The following is a 27,703-nucleotide window of genomic DNA, read 5'->3' as shown; positions in this document are numbered from 1 at the left end:
TTTGCTGCTCCTCTGATGCTGCTTGGCCTGCTGTGTTCATCCAGCTCTACACCTTGTTATGTCAGATTCTCCAGCGTCTGCAGTTTCTACTAACAGCTGACTACCTCTCTCCAGCTTGTATCTTCACTACTCTAGACTAAATAATTAGTTTATCACAATAGTATTTTGTATCATTGTATTCACCCTCCATGGGTTTCCTGTAGTATGTAACTTCAAACAGATAAAAAGAGTAAAATAATGTTTTGTGTGTGTATATGTATTTAAATATACATATTTGGAGCAAACAAAATGTTTTCTTTTTATGTACCGAATTCGTTTCTGTAGCAAAAATAAATCGAAAAAATAAGTTTGCATCTAATGTAGTATCAGCATTCAAAATGCATTTGGCAATCTTTTAATATTTTTTAGCACAAGTGCTAATAATGTCCCATTTTATCGACATAAGGTGTTGACTTCCTGAGTGGTGATTTTTCCTTTAAAGAAGGGGAAAGGGAAGAAAGTCTTGGATTTAAGACTGATTACCTGCTTCCAATTTGTAGACACATAACAAGAGTTGTCCTGTATTACTCAGTAGCCTGTATACTGGGCAGACTGGAGTAGCTGATGTAAGAATCGCAGATTGCACCTCTTATTTTCTGCTCCCCAGCTGTTAGCCTTTCAGTGGACAGTGATGCAGTCATCTGTGGGTTTTAAAATAATATGCGTGTGTATGCATACACTATATATTTGCAGTGTGGACAGGATGCATTCAGAGATTTGTGATGATATGGTGGGGGTTGGTGAAGCCTGTAGTTGATTGATAGAGTCTGCTGGAGTCTCAAGTTTCCATTGAATGCTAACAAAGACTGGAGAGTATTCTGTTGGTTACTGCAGTGAGAGCATGCTTTCTGAGTCCAGGTAAAAGAGGGAGCTTTTATAATTTTTCATTACTGTAGCCGCCTTAATGTGAGCAATACCTTCATCCTCTTTGTATCTTACACTCAGCGATTCTGAAGTCGTAAATAGCTTATTGCCCCAGTTGCAAAGCATACTGGAAGTTTCAGTTTAAGCAAAGTGCATAGTGTGGAGTGGAGTGGAGTGGAGTGGAGGGGAGGGGGGGGAGGGGCAAAGTTAAATGCTAGCTTGCAACAGACATTATTTAAAGAGTGAAAATCATCTCCACCAGTTCCACAGGGCATTGTTTTGCCTTCCCAAAGATCTGCCTGCTGATGTACAGAATTAAATGTTGATTTCAGAAGCATGTTCAGAACATTGTCATGGTGCTTGCAACAAAAGGTCCCTCTTGAGTAAAGTACATTAAGAAGTTTCAGTTTCCGTGCATGATGTTTCTTAAAGAAAAATCTGGCACATTCTCTAAATATGCCAAACTCATGCTGTTCCTACAATATCTTACATCTACGGTGGTGTTCTTTTGTTCGGGGAATTTAATGCAAGTGGAATAGTAGTTGGTGGTCAGCTGTATTCTAATGAAGTTTAGCTATTGTTTGTTCATAAAGGAGTTGGTGCATTCCACTGCCCTTATGGTTTATTGTCAGGCTGTGTATGTGTGTGTGTGTGTATGGCACTGTTTGGTATCTGCCACTTGGGTTGTAGGTTGACAAATAAAATAATTCTGCATCTCTCTCTCTCTCTCTCTCTCTCTGTCTCTCTCTGACCCCCCCCACACTACCTGACATGTTTAGAGCTGCATAAATCTGTTGGTGCAAGTAATCAAGCATTTGATCAAGTGAAAACTGGCGGTATTTTTCAAAGGGTTGTGTGTGAACACTTTGTTTTTGGTACATTGAAGACAACATTTAACAGTAATCCTCTGATATTCATACATCAAGTATATTTTGGAGTAAGTTATGTTAACTGCCTCAAATTGCAGAGAATTTTGTATGTGAGTTAATTCCTCTCTAGCCACTATCTCTCGCATGTCCTGGTTTGACCCTGTTCCTGTGTTTCAACTCATTTTTGTTTGCACCTTCCCTTCCTCAAGATATGGAGTGAACTCATGAATTTCCATCTTGTATTGCTGCTGGACTTTGTCTGGCTTTGGGGAGCTTGGGGGTTGGGGGGATGTGTAGTGAGTAGACAGAGTTGCTTCACATCACCTCATCTCACCAAAAGTCTCCCCAACCCCTTTGGAAAGTACCTTGATCAGGGACTGATTGAATAAAAAAATTACAGGCACATGCTTGGTATACCAACATCCTCTGAATTAGGGCCTTCTAATAGTGGTTTTGATGATGTCAGAACAGATGTGATTTTTCTTTCATTATGAAGACATTCTATTTTAGTTTTCAGAATCTAATTTTCTTTTTTATTAAAATGATTATGCATTTTGATATCTTATCTGTTGAAATTAGCCGAGAAATTGCAGATTTCCAAAGAACAACCACCTCCAATTAGGAAGAACAAAAATCAACCAATATTCTTTGCTTCTTGTTGCTATGTAGTGACCCCTGCTGGAATGATTGTTGGGTGAGAACGTAATCTCCGCTATGAAGCCTACACAGTCGAATAGCTTTCTGGAACGCTTGTGCAGGAATGAATGACATGCCTGGTCAGGGTGCTTGGGAGAACTGCTGGCACATGTTAATAGTAGGAGTGATTTTAAAAAAGACAAACTAAACAGTGATTTTTGCTCTGAAATAAAGATACTTTGGATAATTTTTTTTTAATCCGTTCATGGGATGTGGACAGTGCTGGCTAGATCAGCATATATTGCCCAACTCTGATTGACCAGAGTGCAGTTAAGAGTCAGTCACATTGCTGTTGCTCTGGAATCAAATGTAGGCAAGACCAGGTAAAGAGACCCCAAAGGACATTATAAAGTTTTTTTTTATGACAATCAGCAGTGGTTGCATAGTAATCATTAGACTGAACTTTTATTCCACAGTTTTTAATTGAATTTAAAATCATGGCGGGATTCAAACCCATATCCATCGAACATTATTATTGATGATAATAATTCTTGCCCATTCTGTTGACATTTTTTTATGATCAGGTGTGTCAGCGATACTGTGCAATGCAGTAATCTGCTACTGAAACACTAAAATGTTCAAAGGCAAAAGAAGTGAGTACATCCATTTCAGCGACCTTGAACCAGAGTGGTAGCAAATTTTTCTTGATTCTGAGGGAGTGCCTAAGAGATAATATGTATGTTAAGTGAAAAGGTAAGAAGTACATGGACACTTCTCTCAAAGGGTGGCGAATCTGCAATTCACAACCCCAAAGTGTGGAGAATGTCAGGACACTGAATAAATTTAAGGAGAAAAAGGATGCAATTTTTAATAAGTAATGGGTTGAAGAGTTATGTGGAGCAGGCAGCAAAGTGGAGTTGAGACTGAGGTGAGATCCATACGGTGGAGCAGGCTCGAGAAGCTGAATTACCTACTCCTGCTCCTAGCTCTGTGTCTTATGTGTCAGTAATTTATTACTGTTTATAGTACGCTGCTTGGTTTTCCAAATAGAAGCAAACTACTACAAACAGTGGAAATCTGAAATATAAAAACAGAAAATACTGGAAAAACTCAGCAAGTCTGGCAGCATCTGTGGAGAGAGAAATACAGTTACTGCTTCGAATCTGGTATGACTTGAGCTATACAGATGTACAGCACAGAAACAGACCCTTCGGTCCAACTCGTCCTAGATAAATCTAGTCCCATTTGCCAGAATTTGGCCCATATCCTTCTAAACCCTTCCTATTCATATACCCATAAAGATGCATTTTTAAATGTTGTAATTGTACCAGCCTCCATCATCTCCTCTGGCAGCTCATTCCATACATGCACCACCCTCTGCGTGGAAAAGTTGCCCCTTAGATCCCTTTTAAATCTTTCCCCTCTCACCTTAAACCTATGTCCTCTAGTTTTGGACTCCCCATCCCAGGGAAAAGACCTTGTCTATTCACCCTATCCATACCCCTTGAGATTTTATAAACCTCTATAAGGTCAGCCTTCAGCTTTTGCTCCAGGGAAAATAGCCCCAGCCTATTCAGCCCCTCCCCACAGCTCAAACCCTCCAACCCTGGCAACATCCTTATAAATCTTTGCTGAACCCTTTCAATTTTACAACATCCTTCCCACAGCACGGTGACCAGAGTTGCATACAGTGTTCCAAAAGTGGTCTAACCAGTATCCTGTACAGCCGCAACATGACCTCCCAACTCCTATACACCATGCACTGACCATAAAGGCAAGCATACCAAATGCATTCTTCATCATCCTGTCTACCTGTGACTCCATTTTCAAGGAACTATAAACCTGCACTCCAAGGTCTCTTTGGTCAGAACGTTCTGAAATTTAATGAATTCTGAATTGAACATTCGACCTGAAACGTTAACCCTGTTTATCTCTCTGCAGATGCTGCCACACGTGCTGAATTTCTCCAGCAACTTTGTTTTTTTTCCAAATTGGCTGCCGAGTTTGTTTACAGAACAACAAAGACTGCACTAGCCATGTAATTCACTGCGTGTGAACTACTGAAGGTGTTCTGTGCAATGTAAATTCAAGTCCTTATGTCAGTTAACTTTAGTTCTGATGGTTTACATTGCTTCCTCAGTCCTTTTTTAGAAAATATGGCCTTCTAGTTTCTGCTCAGTTAACCATTATTCTAACTTAAAAGCCTTGAGGAAGGAAGAATTTAGGAAATGCAGCTCCCCTGTCAAGCTGTTAATTATAGGTAAGGAATCATGAATTGAAAGGTTTATAAGGCACAGACTTGTGGCAGATCAGAATGCAGTCTCAAAAAAAAGCAGAAAGTACTTGAGAAATTCAGTGGGCCGAAGCAAAGCCTTATTGGACTCAAGATGTTAATTCTCTTTCTCTTTGCACAGATGCTGCCAGATGAGTTTCTCCATCACTTTTTCTGTTTTTATTTCGATCTCCAGCAACTGTAGTACTTTGCTTTAGTTTTAGTAGTCTCAAAGGTTGTTTGCATTAAGCATGTGTAGTTCTATGATGGCCAAGTCTTTGTGCATATTTACATATCTGTTAATTGTGGCTGGAATTGTTGCTCCGAGGTCAAAAGCCAATATTTTATTCACATAACCCCTTCCCCTCCCCTTGTTTCCTGTAAATATTTTTGATTAAATCATTTATTTCCCATTTCCTTTGTTGCAATCTCAGAGGAAAAACCGATCAAAAGTTATTTATAACCTCATGTTTTCTATCCTGTGAATCTTGTCCTTTCATGCTGGAATAATTCAGTTCTGTGTTTCTCCTTTATAATGATTCATCTTTGTAATTTTGTATGAAGTATTTCTGTCCTACATTTTATGTATTGGACATAGAATAAGTAACTTGCACATATGATATGGCAGTTTTGTTTTAAGTGTTTCTCAGAGAGGTCAAGGAGCTGTTTGCTTTCTTGGAAATGGTGAAAGCCTGAAGAAATTGACTTTTAAAAATTTATAGATTCATACACTTGTACAGCACAGAAACAGGCCCTTCGGTCCAACTCATCCATGCTGACCAGATAGGCTAAATTAATCTAGTGCCATTTGCCAGCATTTGGCCCATATCCCCCTAAACTCTTCCTATTCATGTACCCATCCAGAGATAGTAGGAACTGCAGATGCTGGAGAATCCGAGACAACAAGGCACAGAGCTGGATGAACACAGCAGGCCAAGCAGCATCATAGGAGCAGGAAGGCTGACGTTTCGGGCCTAGACCCTTCATCAGAAAAGTACCCATCCAGGTGTCTTTTAAATGTTGTAATTGTACCAGCCTCCACCACTTCCATACATGCACCACCCTCTACGGGAAAAAGTTGCCCCTTAGCTCCCTTTTAAATCTTTCTCCTGTCATCTTAAACCTATGCCCTCTAGTTTTGGACTTGACCACCCCAGGGAGAGGATCTTGTCTATTCACCCTCTCCATGCCCCTCTATTTTATAAATCTTGGGGCAAAATCCTGGGACAGGCTAAGCAGAAACAGGCACGGGAATTCCTAGAAGCCTGGCACTCCACGAAGTATGCTATTAATAAACACATAGAACTCAACCCCATATACACTCCACTACGAAGAAAACCCGGAAGTGAGGCAATCCATCTCAATGAACCCCAGAGTTTAAAAACCAGGCCGGAAAACACACTGATGCTTCATCGGAGGCTGCACTGAGGCTGTTACCAAGCACGGTAACGAAACATCTGCGAAACAACAAACCAGCTCGGCGAGCCAACCAACCTCAACAATTTTATAAATCTGTATAAGGTCACCCCTCAGTCTCTGACACTCCAGGGAAATAGCCTGTCCCTGTGGCACAAATCCTCCAACCCTGGCGACATCCTTGTAAATCTTTTCTGAACCCTTTCAAGTTTCATAACAACCTTGCTTTAGCTCACGGGATATGGGTGTTGCTGGCTAGGTGAGCATTTATTGCCCATCCCTAATAGCACAGAGGGTAGTTGAGAATCAACCACATTGCTGTGGGGCTGGAGTCACACGATAGCAGATTTCCTTCCCTGCAGAACATGAGAGAATTAGATGGGTTTTTGCAACAGTTGGCAGTGCTAACATGGTTGCTGTGAGACCGGTGTTCTATCCCAGATTTTTAAAAATTAAATTCAAATTTCACTATCTGCCATGGTTGGATTCGGACCCATGTACCCAGAGCACTGTCCTGGAGGTCCTGGATTACAAGTCCAGTCAAATTACCACTACACTTCCCCTTGGGATATTTTTCACAAATCAATTCATGAGGCCAAAGCTCTTCTTAGACTACAGAAATCTCTGTGGAGCAAGTAATGGTGGAAAGTACAGTGGTTGAATCAGGCGAGAGTCCTACTACTATTTTTGCTATCTTCCTCTGCAGCTGTTAGATCGTATCCATGCAGGTGACCTCTGCAGTAACTTTCCTCCCAGTGCCAGCTTGGTTCAGGGTCTGACAGTGTTAGCAGTGAGTTGGAAAGTTATGGATTAACCCACAAGGGGTATTTAAATGCACATTCACAGCTGACACTTTAGCCTAGTGCTAATGGTATACTACATTTTCCAATGAGGTGTTAAACTGAAGGCCCCCTGTTTTCAACCCTAACAGACAAAAAAAAATGATCTCATGAGATTCCATTGAGGGCTAAATACTGGCCTATGCAGCAGGAGAACTGGACTGTTCTTTTGCAAGTCCAGCAATGGAGCCTTTCAAGTCCTTTCTTTTCTTTCACAGGATGAGGGCGTCGCTGGCTAGGCCAGCATTTATTGCCCATCCCTAATTGCTGAGAGGGCAGTTAAGAGTCAACCACATTGCTGTGGGTCTGGAGTCACATGTAGGGCAGACCAGGTAAGGATGGCAGTTTCCTTCCCTAAAACCATATGGACATTGAGATGACTGACCTCCCACAACCACAATCCTTTGTGCTAAGCATGACAGCAACCAGTGGAGAGGTATCCCAGAATTTCTGTTGGCTTTAATTTTGCAGCGGCTTCTTGATGCCACACTCTGTCAAATGGTGTTTTGATAAGAGCAGTCATTCTCATCTCGGCTTTGGAATTCGACTCTTTTAGTTTTGGACCAAGGCTGTAATGGGGTCACGAGCTGAATGGACCTAGCAAAACCCAAGCTGAGTATGAGGTTTTTGCTTAGCAATACTACTTCTTAGGACCAGTGATGACCCCCGCCATCATTTTCTGATGATCAAGAATAGGCTGCAGGGCAGTAATTGGCAAAATTGGACTTGTCCTGCCTTTGATGTACAGGACATACCTGAGCAATTTTTCACGTTGTTTGGTAAATACCATTGTTGTAGCTGCACTGAAACATTTTGGTGGCAAGTTCTGGAGCACAAATCTTCAGTATTATTGCTGGAATATAGTCAGGGGCAATAACTTTGCAGTATCTAGTGTCTGAATCATTTCTGGATATCATGCGGAGTGAATTGAGATGGCTGAAGACTGGCAACTGTAATGCTAGGGACTACTTGAGGATGCCAAGGTGGATCATCCACTTGGCACTTGTGGCTGAAGGTTGTTGCAAATGTTTCAGCCTTATCTTTGTTGGGCTTCTCCATTATCGAAGGTGGGGATATTTATGGAGCTTCCTCCTCCTGAAGTGAGTTGTTTAATTATCTACCACTGTTCACAACTGGATGCAGAAGAACCTGCAAAGTTTAGATCTGAACCACTACTTGTCTCTTAGGACCAGTGATGACAACGTGAAAAATTGCTCAGGTATGTCCTGTACATCAAAGGCAGGACAAGTCCAATTTTGCCAATTACTGCCCTGCCTCTATCTATCACATAGGTAGATGGTACATTTCCTGGAATGGTGATGGTGGTGTCTGGGATGATTGTCTGTAAAGTAAAGGTTTCTATTTGACCATTCAGACGTGTAATGACACATTTTAGAGCATGTGGGACTTGAATCTGGGCCTCTGACCTAGAGGTTACACTGCAACATGAGAGCCCTTTTTGTCTGTTGGGTATGGTTCCATGAGGATGGTTATGTCATTCTATTGCTCAAGGAATCTATGGGATAACTTTCTCAATTTTGGTACGCAGCCCACAGGTATTAGTAAAGAGGACTTTATGGGATCAACAGGACTAAGCAAGCCATTGTCATTTCCAGTGCCTGGGCATTAGCAGCATTCCCTCTAATCTTTTGGCGGTCCTCCAGTTTTTGTGCATGGGTGGCTGGAAGTAGAAACCATCCATTGGCACGCCAGTCTGAATGTGTTGAGCTCCGCGTGGGCCACACAGCTCAGAGGTAGCAATTGTGGTTGATGGATTTCATTCCTTTTTAACCTTTCTATATAACTGAGCGGGAGCCACTTCAGACGACAGCTAATAGTCTGCTACAGTGCTTTGTCTCTGGAGGCATATATAGCCCAGACCAGGGTGGCAGATTTCCTTCCTTAACAGACATTAGTGAACCAGATACAAAAACAAAGTTGCTGGAAAAGCTCAGCAGATCTGGCAGCATCTGTGAAGGATAAAACAGAGTTTTGGGTCCGGAGATAGCAGGAACTGCAGATGCTGGAGAATCTGAGATAACAAGGTGCAGAGCTGGATGAGCACAGCAGGCCAAGCAGCATCAGAGGAGCAAAAAGGCTGACGTTTCGGGCCTAGACCCTCGAAACATCAGCCTTCCTCTCCTCTGATGCTGCTTAGCCTGCTGTGTTCATCCAGCTCTGCACAGAGTTTTGGGTCCGGTGACTTTTCCTCAGAACAGAGTGAGCAGATGGTAAGCAATTGATGTTAGTGTCATGACCACTATTACTGGGCTTAGCTTTCAATTCCTAGAACTCTATTTATTAATTGAGCTTAAATTCGTAGAATTCACCGATTCCAAACTAAGACACAAACAGATTCTAAACAATGTCTCACACCTAACACGCATTGTCTGACCTAAAATGTCACCTCTCCTTTACACTGATAAAACCTTTAGTTCTCTCAGGACCGTGACTTGAAAGGAATTCGGGGATTTACATATACATATTAATCAATTAAAACTTCTAACTGATAAAGATTTAACAGCATCTTATGTTTGTTTAGTGCATCCTCATCAGTGGTGTGAACCTTTGATCTTTTACTTATAAATTCTGTATACGATACCACCTCTCTCACTAACATCTGAAGAAGGTGGGAAGCTCCGAAAGCTTGTGTCTTCAAATAAGCCTGTTGGACTATAACCTGGTGTCGTGAGATTTCTGACCTTGTCCACATCAGTCCAACACCACCTCATCATTAAATTCATAGAGCCATACAGCATGAAATAGACCCTTTGGCCTAACTTATCCATGCTAACCAGGTTTTGTAAACTGAACTAGTTCCATTTGGCCCACCTTCCAAACCTTTTCTATCCATGTACCTGTCCAAATGTCATTTGAATGTTGTAATTGTACTCTCCCCTCTACCACTTCCTCTGGCAGCTCATTCCATATTGTTCTGCTGTGGTGCGATTTGCATTCACTGTCCCAGGGCAGCAGCCTGAGCCCCTGGATTACCATTGCAATGACAAACTGCTACATCATGGTCTCTCCTGTTTGAAGCTTTGCTGTCCATATAGCAATTCGCACCAAATCCTATTCACCTATCACCCTGTGTTGCTAATTTACTGTGGTCTCCATCATAACTCTTGCAATTTAAAATTCTCTTCACACAGTGAGTAGTGCAAGTATGGAATGAGCTGCCAGACGCAGTGGTGGAGGCTGGTACAGTTACAAAATTTAAAAGGCATCTGGATGGGTGTGTGAATAGGAAGGGTTTAGAGGGATATGGGCCAAATGCTGGCAATTGTGACTAGGTCAGATTGGGATGTCTGATCACCATGGATGAGTTGAACCAAAGGGTCTCTGTCTGTGCTGACTCTATGATTCTCATCCTTGCTTTCAGATCTTCTTATGATGCTGAACCAAGCTATCTTTGAAACCTATTCCGCCCTCCGAGATCTCTGTGCTCCCTGAGTCTGGCCTCTTGCGCATTCTTGAATATCCTTCTCTGCAGTGGCAGCTGTGCCTTCAGCTGCCTAGGCCCCAAGCTGTGGAATTCCTTTCCTGAAACTGTCTGCCTCTCCATCTCTTTGGCTTCCTTTCAGAAGTTCCTTAAAACCTACCTCCTTCAGCAAGCTTTTAGTCATCTGTTTGATAGCAGGAAGCATCTTGAGATGCTTTGCCACATTCACCACGCTATATAAATGCAAGTTGTTGAAGGAGTGGATCATCAGTTCTGTTTGTCTGCATCGGATGCTTGTGTTCACTACAGACCTCTCCCAATACTGTCAGTGCTTAATGGGATGAAGCTTTTCGAAATTGCCAATTAAGCCTGCATAATGCACATTTGTTTACTTGATGCCCGCGCGAAACGTAGTATCGTCATTTGTCCCTCCTGCTATTTGAAATTATTTTATTTAACTCTGACCATTTGTGTCCATGCCATTCCCTCTGCTATGGTGTGATTCTGTTTTCTTGCAAGTCCCACCAGTAAAGACTCTATATTGAATGCTGTGGATGTCATTTGTACTGATATTCTCATTGCGACAGACGGTAGTTTTTCTTGCTTCCTGGGCATTCCACCAAAAAACAGCTGCTACAGCAGTCTGCAGCTTTTATGGTCAGTGCCAATGCATTTTCGCCACCTGTGCTGGCATTCAGACCGCAGGCTGTGGCACTCGGAGCTCCGCTGTCCAAGCAGGTGTTCTTCCTGGAGCGTTTGGTGTGTGTAGATCCTCGGCGGTGATTTCACTGTTTTATGACCTACACATTCTGGAACTCAGCATTAAATCTCTTAACAGATTACCCAATTACTATAAGACACAAGGCAAACGGTCTGTCTCAAAGTGCAGGGTTTTGATCCCACAGCTCAATGTTTTCAATTTACTTTCGTGACATTTCTCCCAACCTCCTCATTGTATGACTGTAAAATCTAAAAGATTGGAGGAAGCACACATTAATTTTGGAAATGTTTTATAGAACTAGTGCGGCGTGGTGGCTCAGTGCTAAGCACTGCTGCCTCGCAGCACCAGGGACCTGGGTTCGATTCCAGCCTCGGGCGACTGTCTGTGTGGAGTTTGTGCATTCTCCCCATGTCTGCGTGGGTTTCCTCCGGTTTCCTCCCACAGTCCAAAGATGTGCAGGATAGGGTGGATTGGCCATGCTCAATTTCCCATAGTGTCTAGGGTGGGAAATGCAGGGTTAGAGTAAGTTAATCTTCAGAGGGTCGGTGTGGACTCGATGGACTGAATGGCCTGCTTCCACACTGTAGGGAGTCCATGATTCTATGATATCTGTTGAAGAAGTAACCAGGCTGTGGGATGAATCAGTAATTTCTTGTTATAAGTTGCAGCAAGGATGGTGTTTGGGGGTGGGGGTGTATTGTGAATTGAAGGCACCGCTGCAGTCTGAGCAGAAGAAGAAATTTCAGATTCGGGTCTTGTCGTCTTTTTCCCAATAATGAACACTTGTTGAAAGTCAGTTGCAAAGAATGATAATGAACATTACTGGCCTTTCTTTGTTTTGATCGATATTTATTTCACATTGAACTTAAATAACATTGTATGGCAAGGGGAGTGGGTTGCACTGGTTTTATGGAGATAAGTGTGAGAGAATTGTGTACTGCCATGAGCAGAAACAATAGAGAAAGAAATTTAATGAGTTGTAAATCCAGAGATGATTTGCAGCAGCTGCTTATGTTCATTCAGCTTCTCCATTATGCTGCGCTGCATAACCCAGATGATGTCATGATTACTTGCTGTATAAAAATTATCACCACATAAAAGTCCAATGGACAGGGTCTTTTCTTTTTATGAAGGTAAGGATCAGAATGAGTCAGAATAGTTAAGCATTTCATCACTCGGTTTGTTAAAAGTTTCTGGTGATTTACTAACCTTTTTCTATTTAACTTTAAGAGAAATAACTAAAGTAACTAAAGCCTCTATGCATTGCTGAGACGAGAAGATTTGCAAAAGGTGAACGGCTTTTTGGCTTCTCTCAATGTGAGGTGATTGTTTAGGTGATTCAGAGCTGGAGCATAAATGTCTCCCTAATTGGTTCCTCCTCCTGTTTTATTTTAAATGTCATTGCCCAGTTCATGGCCCAGTTGGGAAAGAGTACAAAGCCCTTATAAAGATTATAACTGAGAAATAAAACCTACGAAACATAGAAGATAAGTACTGTAGCTTCAGTAAACTTGTTACGAAATAACATCTGTCACAGCTGTTTATTGAGTTGGTTTGGTTTCTGGATGAAAGAAAATTCAGAGTTTGGTGTACATAAATAAAATGGTTCTTTAGTTTTGGATCTAGGCCTTAGCTCTTTTGCTTCATCCTTGTCTCCAGTCATTGTTTTGTATTGCTGTACAAATCTTGAATGCTGAAAATGACATGGCATATAGCTATAAGTGCTGCACTCCATGTTACGATCTCTGGCACATGCTACTATTCATGTCACTGATGATTTGTAAATTAATTCTTGCTCTCTCCAGACTTGGGGTTTTTTTTTCGAGTTGCTACCCTCTTCCCATTCTCCTGCCGCTAGCTGCCCCCATCATGAGACCTAGCCATACCTTCTATTTCCCCCATTTTTCGCTCAAAATTAATCTTCTATGAAATGCCTTGGAGTGAGATCCCCCCTGAGGCTGTCCCACTTGCCTGCAAACCGAGGCATATAAATAACAAGCTGGACAGAACACCAACGTTTCACCAGAGGTGCACTGATGATGTTAACTGGCATGGTGACGAAACGTCTGCAATCAAACACACCGGCTCGGCGAGCAAGTCTACACCCGCATCCACAACCCGAGCTATAAATCTTCTCAAAAATTTTTTGATATAGCCCTCTCCCTACTACAGCTAAAATCCATAAGAAAGAAAGCTGGATTCCTGGCACATGGAGATATGTTGATGCCTTGATAGACCACCTTGCTTAAAGACTTCAGGTAGTTTCAGGGTCAGAGCTTCATACCCTGTCCATCGCACATATAAATCAAGCCTTTCAAATTGTTAGTTGGAAGATATTCATGATTCAGTCCCATCCTTACAACCCATTTTCACTATTCTGGAGGGTATTACAGACAACGTAACTAAGTCATCTGCTGAGAGTTTACCCCATCAAGAAAAATCCAGCTCTTCTGCCTACATTGAAGCTGCAATATACTTTCTGCTGGCAGTGTCACAATCCTGGCCAATCAGTTTTTTTCCCCCGAAGACAGCATACCTTTAGTAAAGGGGCCACCTGCAATCATTGTACTCCCATAGTAGTTGCTTCACCTGCTTTGTTGTAAACCTGTGGAATTCTTCATCACAGAGGACTTTTGAGGCTGGGTCATTAAGTATATTCGAGGCTGAGATAGACAGATTTTTAATCAGTAAAGGAATCAAGGGTTTTGGGGGTGCATTCAAAGTCATTACAATCTCTGAAACACCCACTGTTGACACCGTAGGGGTTACTATCGATCAGAAATTGACACAGACTTGCCATACAAGTACAATGGCGATAAGAGCAAGTCAGTGCGTTGCAGTGTGAAATTCACCTCCTGACTCCACAAAGCTTTTCCACCATTGACAAGGCACAAGTCAGGAGTATGTTGGAATACTCCCTACTTGCTTGGATGTGTGCAGCTCCAATGACTCTCAAGAAGCTTGACGCTGTAGACATTCACAAGGGCAGCAGATACTTAGGAACACCATAACTTGCAAGTTCTCCTCGAAGCCACCCACCATCCTGATTTGGAAATAAATTGTTTTTCCTTCAGTAGGGCTGGGTCAAAATCCTGGAACTCCGTCCTTAACACGGTTGTGAATATACCACACCAAATGGACTATAGCAGTTCAAGAAGGCTGCTCACCACCAGCTTCCATGAATGCGTTAAACAAAGCATACTCATTAGCTTGTTCATAATGTGCAGAGAACAGACCATACACAGCCACCCTGCATTTGGAATCACATCTGACAGTAGCACTGTTTTCTGTGATTGGGTAGCTCTTGCTGAGCAATCTTGAGTGCACTAATAATTATACAAAGTTAATCAGTCGAGCTTGTAATGTAACTCGTTAGTACTTGCCAGAAATGATGCACATTCATACACAGGGACCCTTTCTGCAAATGAAACAAGTGCTGCTTGGTAACATTTCAGTGAGACCTTCAGTCATGTTACTGAGGATCAAGAGTGGACTGATGGGGCTGTAATTGGCTGGGTTAGATTTATCCTGCTGTTTATGTAAAGGACATACCTGGGCCATTTTCCAGGTTAAACCAAAAAAAACAAAGAACAATAGATGCTGAAGATCAGAATCAAACAACAGAAATTGCTGGAAAAGCTCAGAAGGTTTGGCAGCATCTGTGAAGAGAGAAACAGAGTTAATGTTTCAGCACCGGTGATCCTGCTTTAGAACTGTAGATGTTGCTGTACTGGAATAACTATTCAGTCAGTGCATCATTGATTCATATAGACTTAATTCTTGGCATCGCAGGTATTCATACACAATGTTACTCAAGTTTGTGGTCAGCAGAATGTATTTATGGACTGATGGCAACCCTGTGGGTGGAAATACTCATATGACACCTACAGCGTGGCAATAAAAAGAAATATGTTAAAGCCTCATGCTTCTTTGGAATTAGCTAGGAACCTGGAGAACCTATAACTCCTCCCTGCCTTCTCCATTGCAACATCTCAGACAGAGGTGACTTGCTTCCCAGTCAGCACCCTTTTCTCCTGTATTATAAACTCTTGTGGCTGTTTGAAATTTGGCATTCTTGAGTTTGTCTTGATAAGTGCAAAGATGAAAAGCTTTGGCATCATGCCTGCCTTCTCAAGATGTTTTCTAATCAACTTGTCCAGAGATGTTCTGAGCAAGTGGAACTTGAACCCGAGCCTCCTGGCTCAGAGGTAGAGAAACTATTATTGTGTCACAAGAGCCGTGAGCCTCTGTTAATTACTACTTTGTTGCACCTCTCAATTTAAAAAAAATTAACTTGTTTTTCTAATCTAGCTGTTCAGAGAGTTATTACACTCATCTGGAGCAGTGGGACTTGAACCCAGGCTTCTTGGTCCAGGGGTAGGGACACCACCATAAGATGGTCCTTGCACCCCCCTTAACAGTATTCGAGTTTATGTCCCTCACCTGCCAACCCAATTTCCTTTCGAGTTATTGAGCTCTGTTGTCAAATTTAATAGGAAAACAAGGCAATGTTTATCTTTCAAGCGGAGAGGGAATTGCAGCAAGAGCAGAGGTTGGCCATTCAGCCCATCAAGTCCATGCTGTCATTCAATGAGATAATGGCTGATTGATAATACTCAACTTCCCTTTCCTGCCTTTTCCCCTTAACTCTTCTGGAATTACCTGGAAGCTTGTAGATTCAGTAATTCCTCATTGATTTCTCCATGGCAATGACTCAACTAATCAAGAGTCAACTTGCCAACTACTTTTCCTCCTGTAGTATGAGGTGTTGTAGTCGTTTGAAATTTGGCATTTTTGCATTTGTCCTGATGAATGCAAGGCGCAAAGCTTTGACATATTTCTCTGTTTGCACTTTGTTCCAGTTCAGTACTCCCAAGCAACTGTGGAAATTAACTTGCAGAGTCTTGGGGATAAAGAAAGGGAATGGGACTGACTGGATAGCTTTATTGAGGATTCAAAGCTGAACAGCAGCCTCCATTTGCCATTCTTACCTGGTCCATTCTACATGTGACTCTAGACCCACAGCAAAGTGATTGACTGTTAATTGCTTTCCAGTCAATTAGAGATGAGCAATAAATGCTGGCCCAACCAGCAACACCCACATCGCTTGAATTAGTTGGAAAAAAAGACACTGTGAAGATAAGCATATTTATGGCCTTACTTCAACTGTTTCTTATCTAAGGTGAGCCTAAATTTTGTATTTTCGACTGTCAACGTTTTGGGTCCATCTTCTATAGTGAATAATCCCCAGCATGGGACCAGGTTGTGCGAGAACAGGGGAAACTGTGCATATGCCTCTAACAAGGAAAGGGAAACCTAACAAAGAAATGAACACGTTGGTGATCAAGTACATTTTTCAGGAATGCAAAGTAAATGCACAAAAATGATACAAGAGTGTTGGCTTGGTCTTTACTCATTATTGCAGTCTGCACTTCTCTTGCCTATTTCTCTTCCTCCAGGTTGAGACAAGTCCTGGAGGCTGTTTGCTGTGCAGTGCCTTAGCTAAGTAGTCATTATTTATGTAGGGGCTATGAAGATGAGTGTTGTCATCTTGTTTTATCATGGGATCATATCAACTCAAAGCATAAGGAGGCTATTTGGACCCTCTTAACTCCCTGGTTTTTGAAAGAATATTCACTCTTAGTCCCATATTTCCATCCTGCACATGTACCTCTGTAAGTTTCTCATCTTCAGGAGGTTGTATAAATTATGGAATCAACTTCTATCACCTATTCAGGTATAGTGTTCCAGATCCTGACAATTCTGAATGAAACTGTTGCTCCTTGCCTACCTTAAGATCTTTTTTACAAATATTTTGAACCCACTGTCCCTGGTTATTGACCTCCTGGTAAGTGGAAATGATTTTTCTGTCCTCCTATTGACCCTTCTTACCCTGAAGCTCTCTTCTCGATCATCTTTTAACCTTCCATGTTTGACAGAGAACAGTGCTAACTTTTTCAGCATTTCATCATAACTGCAGTTCTTCATCCACAGTAAGAGACTGTCACAATGATGAACCCAACCCTTATGACACCAGATGGCCATATATGAGTCATTCAAGCACAGACTGCAGGATTATAATGGAGGATTGCTGGTTTTCCCCTTTGTGTCACTCAGGCAGCAGAGGTTTCATTATTGAAGCAATTAATGAGTCCTTTTCATTTTAATCCACTACTGTTCTGCTAAAGCAACCTAGAGGAGATTGTCTGAAATGGTCCAGCCTAAAATCTACTGGAGAATGTTAGCACATTTGAATGAATGCCTACCCAAAGTCAGTGTCCTAACTTCAATTTCCAGGTTCTGTTGGTTGTTCATTACTTTCCCTTGGCATAAAAATGGCAGTGAGCAGACAAGGGACAGGGTCCTGAGCACATTCCCCTCTGTTATGTGTCTTCTCTTTGTGCTGTGAAATTGCGCTGTTTTTGTCATTTACTATCTGTACTCTTGTAAATTAAATTCTTTAGACTGGAGTTTTAGGCCACCAGTCATGGGGTTGATTTTTACATGAAAACATTGGAGGGGTTAACATGTAAAGTTGATTTACATCCAAAAAACTGTCTCAACAGAATGAATTAAAAGCCACTGCGCTATATTCTGATCATCAATAATTTGAATCAATAAAAACTAAAATTAAAGTGTTTTAGACATTTATTTACCTATAAAAACCGAAAGAACTGCAGATGTCGTAAATCCGGAACAAAAACAGAAGTTGCTGGAAAAGCTCAGCAGATCTGACGGCATCTGTGAAGAAAAATCAGAGTTAACGTTCCTCAGAACTGATGGAAGCAGGGAAAACGAAGGTTTATATGTAGAAGATAGGGTGGGGAGAGGGGGTAAGGAGTAAACGATAGGTGGGGATAAAGCCCAAAGAGAGTAGAGCAGTTGGACAGACAAAGGAGTTGATAACGATCTGGCTAGGAGGGTGAATAGCTGTTAATGGGGACTGTTAGTGACTAACAATAGGTAGTGTGTAATGGCAGGCTATGTGATAACAAGGCCTGAGATAACAAGGTGTAGAGCTGGATGAATACAGCAGGCCAAGCAGCATCAGAGGAGCAGGGAAAGCTGACGTTTCGGGTCTGGACCACCGTCTTCCGAAGAAGGGTCCAGACCTGAAACGTCAGTTTTCCTGCTCTGATGTTGCTTGACCTGCTGTGTTCATCCAGCTCTACATCTTGTTATCTCAGATTCTCCAGCATCAGCAGTTCCTACTATCTCTAATAACAAGGCCTGGTGTGTGGGATAGGGGGCTAGGACATGGGAGAGTTCAGACCTGAAAATTATTGAACTTGATTTTGAGTCCAGAGGGCAGCAGGGTCCCCATGCAGAAAATGAGGTGTTGTTCTTCCAGCTTGCACTGAGCTTAGCTGGAACACTGCAGCAACCCTGAGACAGATGTTGGCCAGGGAACAGGGTAGTCTGTTAAAGTGCTTGACTTTCTAAGAATATTAAATGACTTGCGTGAAACTTAAATATGAGAGGTTTTGACAAGGTGGATATGGAGAGGATGTTTCCAATTGTGGAAGATTCTAGAACTATGAATAAGTGTTTGTATATAAGTTTATGACATGGATAAGGAAAATTTTATTCTCATAGAGAGCTGAGAATCTTTAGAACTCTTTTCCTTAAAAAGTGGTGGAAGTAAAGCATGTGAATATTTTGCAGGCAGAGATAGATAGATTCTTGATGAGTACGATAGTGCAGGGTTATTGGGGTAGGCAGGGATATGGAATAATCAGATGAGCTGTGATCTTATTAAATGATGGAACAGGCCTGAAGGGCTGAGTGACTTACTCCTGCTCTTAATTCACATGCTTTTATATTTCTTTCTCCAAGGATGCTACCCAACTTGCTGAGTATTTCCAACATTTTCTGTTCTTTAATTTGTTTGGGATGTTTATTTGCACCAACCTGTTTCAAGCTAATCAGCAAAAGAAGCAGTATTACAGAGCAAGTTATGGAATCCATTACATGAAACAGCAAGGGAAACGGCTTCAATGTTTCCAACAAGCATTGTATAATTAAGTGGGAGGTTAGATTGGGGAATGGAATTTGCATGGCTACAGAGCAAGAGCCTGGGAGTGGAATAAATGCCTTAGTTCTTTTGCAAAGGTGACAAAGATACCTAGGCTGAATCCTCCTGTGCTGTATCATTCTGAGATTCTATTAATGTATTCTGAAAACATTGAGAGGAAACAAAGGTACAATGTGTTAATAAATGTGTACTTTTATGTATTGCTCATTTCCTGGCTCCCTGTATTGTTTTTCATTTGTTTTTATGGGATGTCAGTGTTGCTGGCTAGGCCAGCATTTATTGCCCAACCCTAGTTGCCCTTGAGAAGATGTTGGTGAGCTGCCTTTTTGAATCGCTGCAGTCCACCTGCTGTGGGTTGACCCACAATGTCCCTTCGAGAGGGAATTCCAGGATTTTGACCTGACAGTGAAGGAACAGCGAAATATTGCCAAGTCAGGATGGTGAGTGGCTTGGAGGGGAGCTGGAAGGTGGTGGTGTTCCCGTATATCTGCTGCCCTTGTCCTTCTAGATGGAAGTGGTCATGAGTTTGGAAGGTGCTGTTTGAGGATCTTTGGAGAATTTCTGCGGTGCATCTTGTAGATAGTACACACTGCTGTTACTGAGCATCGGCGGTGGAGGGAGTGGATGCTTGTGGATGTAATGCCAATCAAGCAGCTGCTTTGTCCTGGATGGTGTCAAGCTTCTTGAGTGTTGTTGGGGCTGCACTCATCCAGGCAAGTGGGGAGTATTCCATCACACTCCTCGCTTGTGGACAGGTTTTTTGGGGTTTCAGAGGTGAGTTACTTGCTTCAGTGTTCCTAGCCTCTGTCCTGCTCTTGTAGCCACTGCGTTTATGTGGTGAGTCCAGTTGAGCTTCTGATCAATGATAACCCCCAGGATTTTGATAGTGGGTGATTTAGTGATGGTAACACCATTGAATGTCAAGGGACGGTGGTTGGATTGTCTGTTGTTGGTTCTGGTTGTAGCTTGGCATTTGTGTGGCGCGAATATCACTTGCCACTTGTCAGCCCAAGTCTGGATATTGTCCAGATCTTGTTGCATTTGGATATGGACTACTTCAGTATCTGAGGAGTCACGAATGGTGCTGAACTTTGACCAATCATTGGCGAACATCCTCACTTCTGACCTTATGATGGAGGGAAGGTCATTGATGAAGCAGCTGAAGATGGTTGGGCCTAAGACACTACCCTGAGGAACTCCTGCAGAGATGTCCTGGAGCTGAAATGATTGACCTCCAACAACCACGACCGTCTTCCTATGCGTCAGGTATGACTCCAACCAATGGAGAGTTTGCCCCTGATACCCATTGATTCCAGTTTTGCAAGGCCTTCTTGATGCCACACTTTGTCGAATGCAGCCTTGATGTCAAGGGCTGTCACTCTCACCTCACCTCTGGAATTCAGTTCTTTTGTCCATGTTTGAACCAACGCTGTAATGAGATCAGGAGCTGAGTGGCCCTGGCGGAACCCAAACTGGGCGTCACTTAGCAGGTTATTTCTGAGGAGGTGCTGCTTGATAGCACTATTGATGACACCTTCCATCACTTTACTGATGATCGAGAGGAGACTGATGGAGCAGTAATTGGCCGGGTTGGATTTGTCCTGCTTTTTATGTACAGGACATACGTGGGCAATTTTCCATATTGTTGGGTAGATGCCAGTGTTGTGACTGTTTTGGAACAACTTGGCTAGGGGAGCGGCAAGTTCTGGAGCACAAGTCTTCAGTACTATTGCTGGAATGTTGTCAGGGCCCATAGCCTTTGCAAAACCAGTGCCTCCAGCCTTTTCTTGATATCACGTGGAGTGAATCGAATTGACTGAAGACTGGTATCTGTGATGCTGGGGACCACTGGAGGAGGCCAAGGTGGATCATCCACTCGGCACTTCTGGCTGAAGATTGCTGCGAAAGCTTCAGCCTTTTCTTTTACACTGATGTGCTGGGCTCTTCCATCATTGAGGATGGGGATATTTGTGGAGCCTCCTCCTCCAGTGAGTTGTTTAATCATCCACCACCATTCACAACTGGATGTGGCAGGACTGCAGAGCTTAGATCTGATCAATTGGTTGTGGGATCACTTAGCTCTGTCTGTCACTTGCCTCTTTTGCTGTTTGGCATGCAAGTAGTCCTGTTTGGTGGCTTCACCAGGTTGATACGTCATCTTCAGGTATGCTTGTCCTGCTCCTGGCATGCCCTCCTGCACTCTCCATTGAACCAGGGTTGATCCCCTGACTTGATGGTAATGGTTGAGTGGGGGATATGCCGGGCCATGAGGTTATAGATTGTGCTGGAGTTCAATTCTGCTGCTGTTGATGGTCCACAGCGCCTCATGGATGCCCAGTCTTGAGTTGCTAGATCTATTCGAAGTCTGTCCCATGTAGCACGGTGATAGTGCCACACAGCATGATGGAAGTTATTTTCAATGTGAAGGCGGAAAATCATCTGTGCAGTGGTCACTCTTACCGATACTGTCATAGACAGATGCAGCTGTATATGGAAAATTGGTAAGGGTAAGGTCAAGTATGTTTTTCCCTCTTGTTGGTTCCCTCACCACCTGCTGCAGACCCAGTCTAGCAGCTATGTCCTTTAGGACCCGACCAGCTCGATCAGTAGTACTGCTGCCGAGCCACTCTTGGTGGTGGACCGTGAAATCCCCCACCCAGAGTACATTTTGTGCCCTTGCCATCCTCTGCTTCTAAATGCTGTTCAACATGGTATGTGGTAGTCAGCAGGAGGTTTCCTTGCCCATGTTTAACCTGTAGCCATGAGACTTTACGGGGTCTGGAGTCAATGTTGAGGGCTCCTAGAGCAACACCCTCCTGACTGTATACCACTGTGTCGCCACCCCTGCTGGGTCTGTCCTACTGGTGAGACAGGACATATCCAGGGATGGTGATGGTGATGGTGGTGTCTGAGACATTGTCTGTAAGGTATGATTCTGTGAGTATGACTGTGTCAGGCTGTTGCTTGACTATTCCGTGAGACAGCTCTCCCAATTTTGGCACTACCCCCCCAAATGTTAGTGAGGAGGACTTTGCAAGGTCAACAGGGCTGTTTCTGCTGTTGTCTTTTCTGGTGCCTAGGTCAATACCAGGTGATCCATCTGGTTTCATTTCTTTGAGACTTTGTACAACTGAAGGGCTTGCTTGGCCATTGAGAGTCAACCACATTGCTGTGGGCCTGGAGTCACACGTAGGCCAGACCAGGTAAGGATGGCAGATTTCCTTCCCTACAGGACATTAGTGAACCAGCTGGAGATTTTCCCGACAGTTAACAATGAGTTCATGGTCATCAGTAGATTTTTAATTCCAGATTTTTTTGTTTAATTTAATTCAAATTCCATCATCTGCCATGGCAGGATTTGAACCTGGGTCCCCAGAACATTATTTGGGTCTCCGGATTAATAGTCTAGCGATAATAACACTAGGCCACCGCCTTCTCATTGTCTGTTGCCTCTGGTTTGGTCTGGAAGTTTTGTGAAATAAGTCACCTTGAGGTGAGCATCAAACCCTGTCATCAAAACTCAAATGTGCAAGGTGAATAGCCTGCTTAACATAACATGGAAAGGAAAGCCCACCCTAGACTTTTCTAATGGGTTGGGGAGAATAATAAATGATTGATTTATTTTCCTTTTTTTTTAAAAACTTCCCCTGACTTCTAATCCCTAACGAACAGAACGCAAGCATTTAGGCAGTGTCTTCTTACCCTGAGCTCCAAAAAATGATTCAGAGTTTCTCTAAAACCAACTGCTGGCCCATGGATAATCTTCTCCACTTTGAAAGCCTGGAAACTAAGCAAGCCAACATCGCATCATTTTAGATCTCTGTGTGTTTCTCGTAGAATTTTCAACAGGCCTTCAGCATGATTGATCTACATGTTTATGATCCACATCAGCTTCATCTCACCCTCTCATGGTGTCATCCTGTTCCTTTTCCCCTTTCTCCAGCTTGGCTTAATTTTACTTTTTCTCTGAAGTTGATTTTTAATCACTTAACAAATAAGCTGTTTCACGTTTTCGTTTTGGGAGGAACAGTGGAGATTAGTTGTGTGTTATATGATCATCAGATTCTTGAACTAAATGGAGAGAAAACACATCCTTCTCATGTCCTGTGTCAAGAAACATCACTGACCAAATTTTCAGGCAGGTTTTTGTGTTACTATTAATGCTGGAAAGATATGCTTCACCTTTTTTCCAACAAGCAGCAAAAAATAAACTTTGGCACAGTGATCGTGCTGTAAGGAATGCTAAAAAGGTGGCAACAAGTCACACGGATTCATTCAATATTTGGACTAAGTCAACAAAATCACAAAGTCTCTGATGTTCTGTGAACCCTTCCTTTGGATCATTGCCTTGCTGACCACTCTTGGCCACCTCCTATCCTCTGCCTAGCTTGGATTTTCACAAGAATCTGGTGGAAGATGATATAACTCGCCTTTTCCAATATACTTTTTTCCTAAAATTCACTTTAGTTCAGCAGGAGCTAGAACTCTGCTACCTCAGAAGTATCTGTGGTATTGTGCCTTGTAAATTAAGAAGGTGCAAAACCAAGAGCAAATCCACCAATAAAAGTGAGACTGACTTGTAAAACTTGTATGCTGCAGACCGAGGATACTGTTTAATAGCCATAAGCATGTTAACAAAAACCAGAGTCTGAAAGCTGCAAAAACTCAACCTTGCCCATATATAGAGGAAAGAATTGCTAACTAAATTTGAATTGCTAAATAAACTAAACTTAATTAGCTAATGTGAGGGAAGGATTGAAGATGAAAATATTTAGCAGTCAGTCCGCACCTGGAAAGGTGACCGATTAGTTGTCCATCAAGACAAAGGCTGTTCAGTGTGCTGTCTCCCCTCCCCAACAATGTTAACAACTTACCTCCCACCTCAATGCTCATCAGCACCCTGCACCACCTCTCAGACAATGTTCAGTCCTTTTGTTCATTTTCGGTTTATGATGAAAAGCATAGACATGGCTTCTTGGTTCTTGGGCTCCTGACTCTGCCTCTGACACCAAGACCAGAAAGTGCAAAAGCTCCTGCATTAACTGGTAAGTGGGAGCACTTTAATTGCAGTCAGTTACAGGCACACTTGTTCCACTATCAACAGAAAGATCTGGGCCATAAAACTTGTACAAGTTTCAACAGATAAACCTATCCCTGCCAAAGTTGACCTCCCGGCTCCTTTCTAAGTGCATTTACCTGCCCTTTATCCATATCTCTTCAACTTCTTCTTCCATATGCTTATTCAGTTGAGTCTTAAAGATGGGCATTGATTTTTGCATCAGCCACTAGCCCTGAAAATGGATACCACCGCCTCAACTCTGCGTGAATAAGTTCCTGCTGTTGTTGGTGCAAAATCTCTTGTATTTAATGTTGTGCCTATTTCTGGTTAAATATTGAATGCACTCTGCTTCAGTGTATCATTTACACACTTTATAAATGTTGGTAGGCAATGGCCCAGTGGTATCATCGTTGGACTATTAATCCTGAGACCCAGGTGATGGTCAAGGCACCTGGGTTCAAATCCTGCCATGGCTGATAGTGGAATTTGAATTCACTAAAAAATAATCTGGAATTAAGAGTCTAATGATGATCATGAACCCATTGCCGATTGCTGGGCAAAATCCCATTCGGTTCAGTAACGTCCTTTAGAGAAGGAAACTGTCATCTTTACCTCCTCTGGCCTACATTTGACTCCAGGCCTACAGCAATGTGTGTTCACTCTTAACTTCCCTCTGGGCAATTGGGGATGGCCAGTAAATGCTGGTCAGGCAGCAATTAATTTAAAAAAAAATTAAAATACTCAAATTCTAGACGACATCCTTTTTAATCTACACTGCACTCTGTACTTTGTGATTGTAGTGCAGTCTTTAGACGTGTGACAGAGTTGGCTTGTATAGGTGTGTCTGTTTTCAGTGAAATAAAAGATTGTTATTTTCATTCGTTGAACTGATTATTTTGGAACAGTGAATGCCAGTTGTACAGAACAGAGACGAGGTACCAATTGCAAGCCAGCTTCAAGAGAATAATGCAACAATGACTTGCCAATAATGGCATGCTTGAGATGGTCAGCAGGTTAAACCGTGCAACAGCTCTCGCACTATCCTAATCCTGCGATAGCACGGTGGTTCAGTGGATAGCACAGCTGCCTCACAGTGCCAGGGACTCAGGTTCGATTCCAGCCTCGGGCAACTGTCTGTGTGGAGTTTGCGTGTCTATGTGGTTTCCTCTGGGTGCTCCGGTTTCCTCCCACAGTCCAAAGATGTGCAGGTTAGGTGGGTTGGCCATGCTAAATTGCCCATTGGGTTCAGGATGTACAGGCTCAGTGGATTAGCCTTTGGAAAAGCAGGGTTACAAGGGATGAGATACTCTTTGGAGGGTTAGTGTGGACTCAATGGGCTGAATGGACTGCTTCCACACTGCAGGGATTCTGTGATTCTATGCCTTTTCTGGGCTAAGCTTTGTATCTAAACAGTTCTGCATTCAATCCCTGGACCTGTGCTGAGGTTATTTACCTGCATTTGGGGTTTCACTGTTTGCCTGTTGATGTTTTTGGGTGAAACTAGGGAAGATCAATCAGGGTACAAGCACGGAAATCACGTACATGTTGTTCCCCAAGAAAGTTCGTAGTATCCAGAGTACGCAACAAAAATCTGTGGCTTTGTAGTTTTCAGAACAAAGATTGATGAGTTTTCATAATCAGAAAGCTGTTTTCCTTGAGGTTCTGCTTGGCTCAGTATTAGGACCTCTGCTGTTTGTGGTGTATATCAATGATTTTTAGCTTTAAACCTAGAAATCATAATTAAGAAGTTTCCAGATGATACTAAAGTTGATGGTGTGGTTGATAGTGAGAAAGAAAGATGAAATTTTCATGAAAATATTAGTGAACTGGTCAGTCAGCAGTAAAATGGCAAATGGAATTCAATCCAGAAAAGGTAATATAATTTGAGAAGGAGAAACAAGGCAAGGGAATAGCACAATGAGCTGAGAAGGGTAAAGGAAGGGAAGGACCAGAAATCCCTGAGGTATGCAGGTTGAGTGGTGAAGTGGGTTATGGCAGAGGTATATGGGATACCTTATGAGCTGAGGCATAAAATAAAAGAGCAGAGAAACTACACTGGAACTGCATATAAAAAACAAATTTAATCTGCAGTACTGGTTCGCATATACCAGGAGGAATGTTATCACATGAGAGGGTACAAAGGAAATTTATGAGGCTTTTGCCAGAACTGGAGAATTTTAGCTATGAGAAAACATTAGATAGACTGGAGCTGATGTTATTGGAAAATATAAGGCTGAAGAAATATTCAGTTGAGTACAAAATTAGAAGCCGAAATGGAGTGGAGTGCCAGGAGCTGTTTGCCTTGGCAGAGCACAACTACTTTGCCAGGTCTGACATTGCCAGACCTGCTGGGCTTTTCCAACAACTTTGTTTGTGTTCATAATTTTAAGGTGACTGGAGGAAGGTATAGGGGAGAAGTCAGAGGTAGGTTCTTCACACAGAGAGTGGTGGGCGTGTGGAATGCGCTGCCGGCGGTGGTAGTGGAGTCAGATACTTTAGGGACTTTTAAGTGACTCTTGGATAGGCACATGGAGGATAGTAAAATGTAGGGTATGCAGGGTAGTTTGATCTTAGGAGGATAATACATTGGCACAACATCGTGGGCCAAAGGGCCTGTACTGTGCTGTACTGTTCTATGTTCTATGTTCTTAAAAGCCAAAAAGTAGAGATTTCATTGTTTGGCTCCAGTGTTGGAAATGCTACAGAGGCACAAATATGAGGAATGCCCATGAGCGATCTCGCCCAGGGAAGTGAACAGATGACTTTTACAGTGAACATTGAATTGGTATGAGGAAAGAGCAGTGGCATGAGGATCAATGCAAGGCTGTTTCCAGGGCCAGCACAGGCACTGTGACTTCACTTCTGATGCTAGAGATTGCTGTGCAAAAGCAGAAGTGGTATCTTGTTGGTGTTCAGTGTGACTGGTGCTGTGATGGGCTTACGAGCGTTTGATGCAGGCATTAAATTCACAGAGATGTTGAGTGCCCCATTCCATAACACTGACACCCTCCTTTTGGCCTTGGCGTTCCCGCAAATATATACGTGTCCACATGACTGTTACACCCAGGCCGAGTACCTTCATTCAAACTGCAGATTTTTTAATCATGATGTTGTCTGTGCAATGGCGGATTATTGCATATTTATAGGACAGAATCATCGAATCTCTACAGTGTGGCATCAGGCCATTCAGTCCATCAAGTCCACACCGCCCCTCTGAAGATTAGCCCCTCCCCGCAACCTATTCCCTGTAACCCTGCATTTCCCATGGCCAACCCACCTAGCCTACACATCCCTGGATGTTATGTGACAGGGAGCAGGCAGCCCCAGGAGCCTGCAGTGAGAGCAAGAACAGGCAGTCCCGAGGGGGTGAGAGCAGGAACAGGCAGCCCCGAGGGGGTGAGAGAGGGAACAGGTAGCCCCGAGGCGGGGAGAGAGGGAACAGGCAGCCCCGAGGCGGGGAGAGAGGGAACAGGCAGCCCCGAGGCGGGGAGAGTGGGAACAGGCAGCCCCG

General features: G+C 42.9%; 1 protein-coding gene across 7 annotated transcripts in view; it reads left to right on the top strand.

The window, feature by feature from the left end:
* Positions 1-27,703, top strand: part of LOC109932287 (transcription factor Dp-2) — a 189,224-nt gene that overhangs the window by 74,979 nt on the left and 86,542 nt on the right. Inside the window, exon 1 of one of the 7 annotated variants that reach the window (XM_048604639.1) lies at positions 805-897. The exons of 5 other annotated variants lie outside the window; for them this stretch is intronic. The gene's annotated coding sequence lies outside the window, so the exon portion shown is untranslated. Of the gene's footprint in view, positions 1-804; positions 898-16,259; positions 16,281-27,703 lie in introns of those variants that run through there. One more of the 7 variants, XM_048604641.1, reaches the window with a different exon arrangement.

Source organism: Rhincodon typus, chromosome 13 (assembly GCF_021869965.1).
Source record: "Rhincodon typus isolate 14 chromosome 13, sRhiTyp1.1, whole genome shotgun sequence".
Classification (NCBI taxonomy): Eukaryota; Metazoa; Chordata; class Chondrichthyes; order Orectolobiformes; family Rhincodontidae; genus Rhincodon; species Rhincodon typus.
This window is presented reverse-complemented; position numbering and strand designations above follow the sequence as displayed.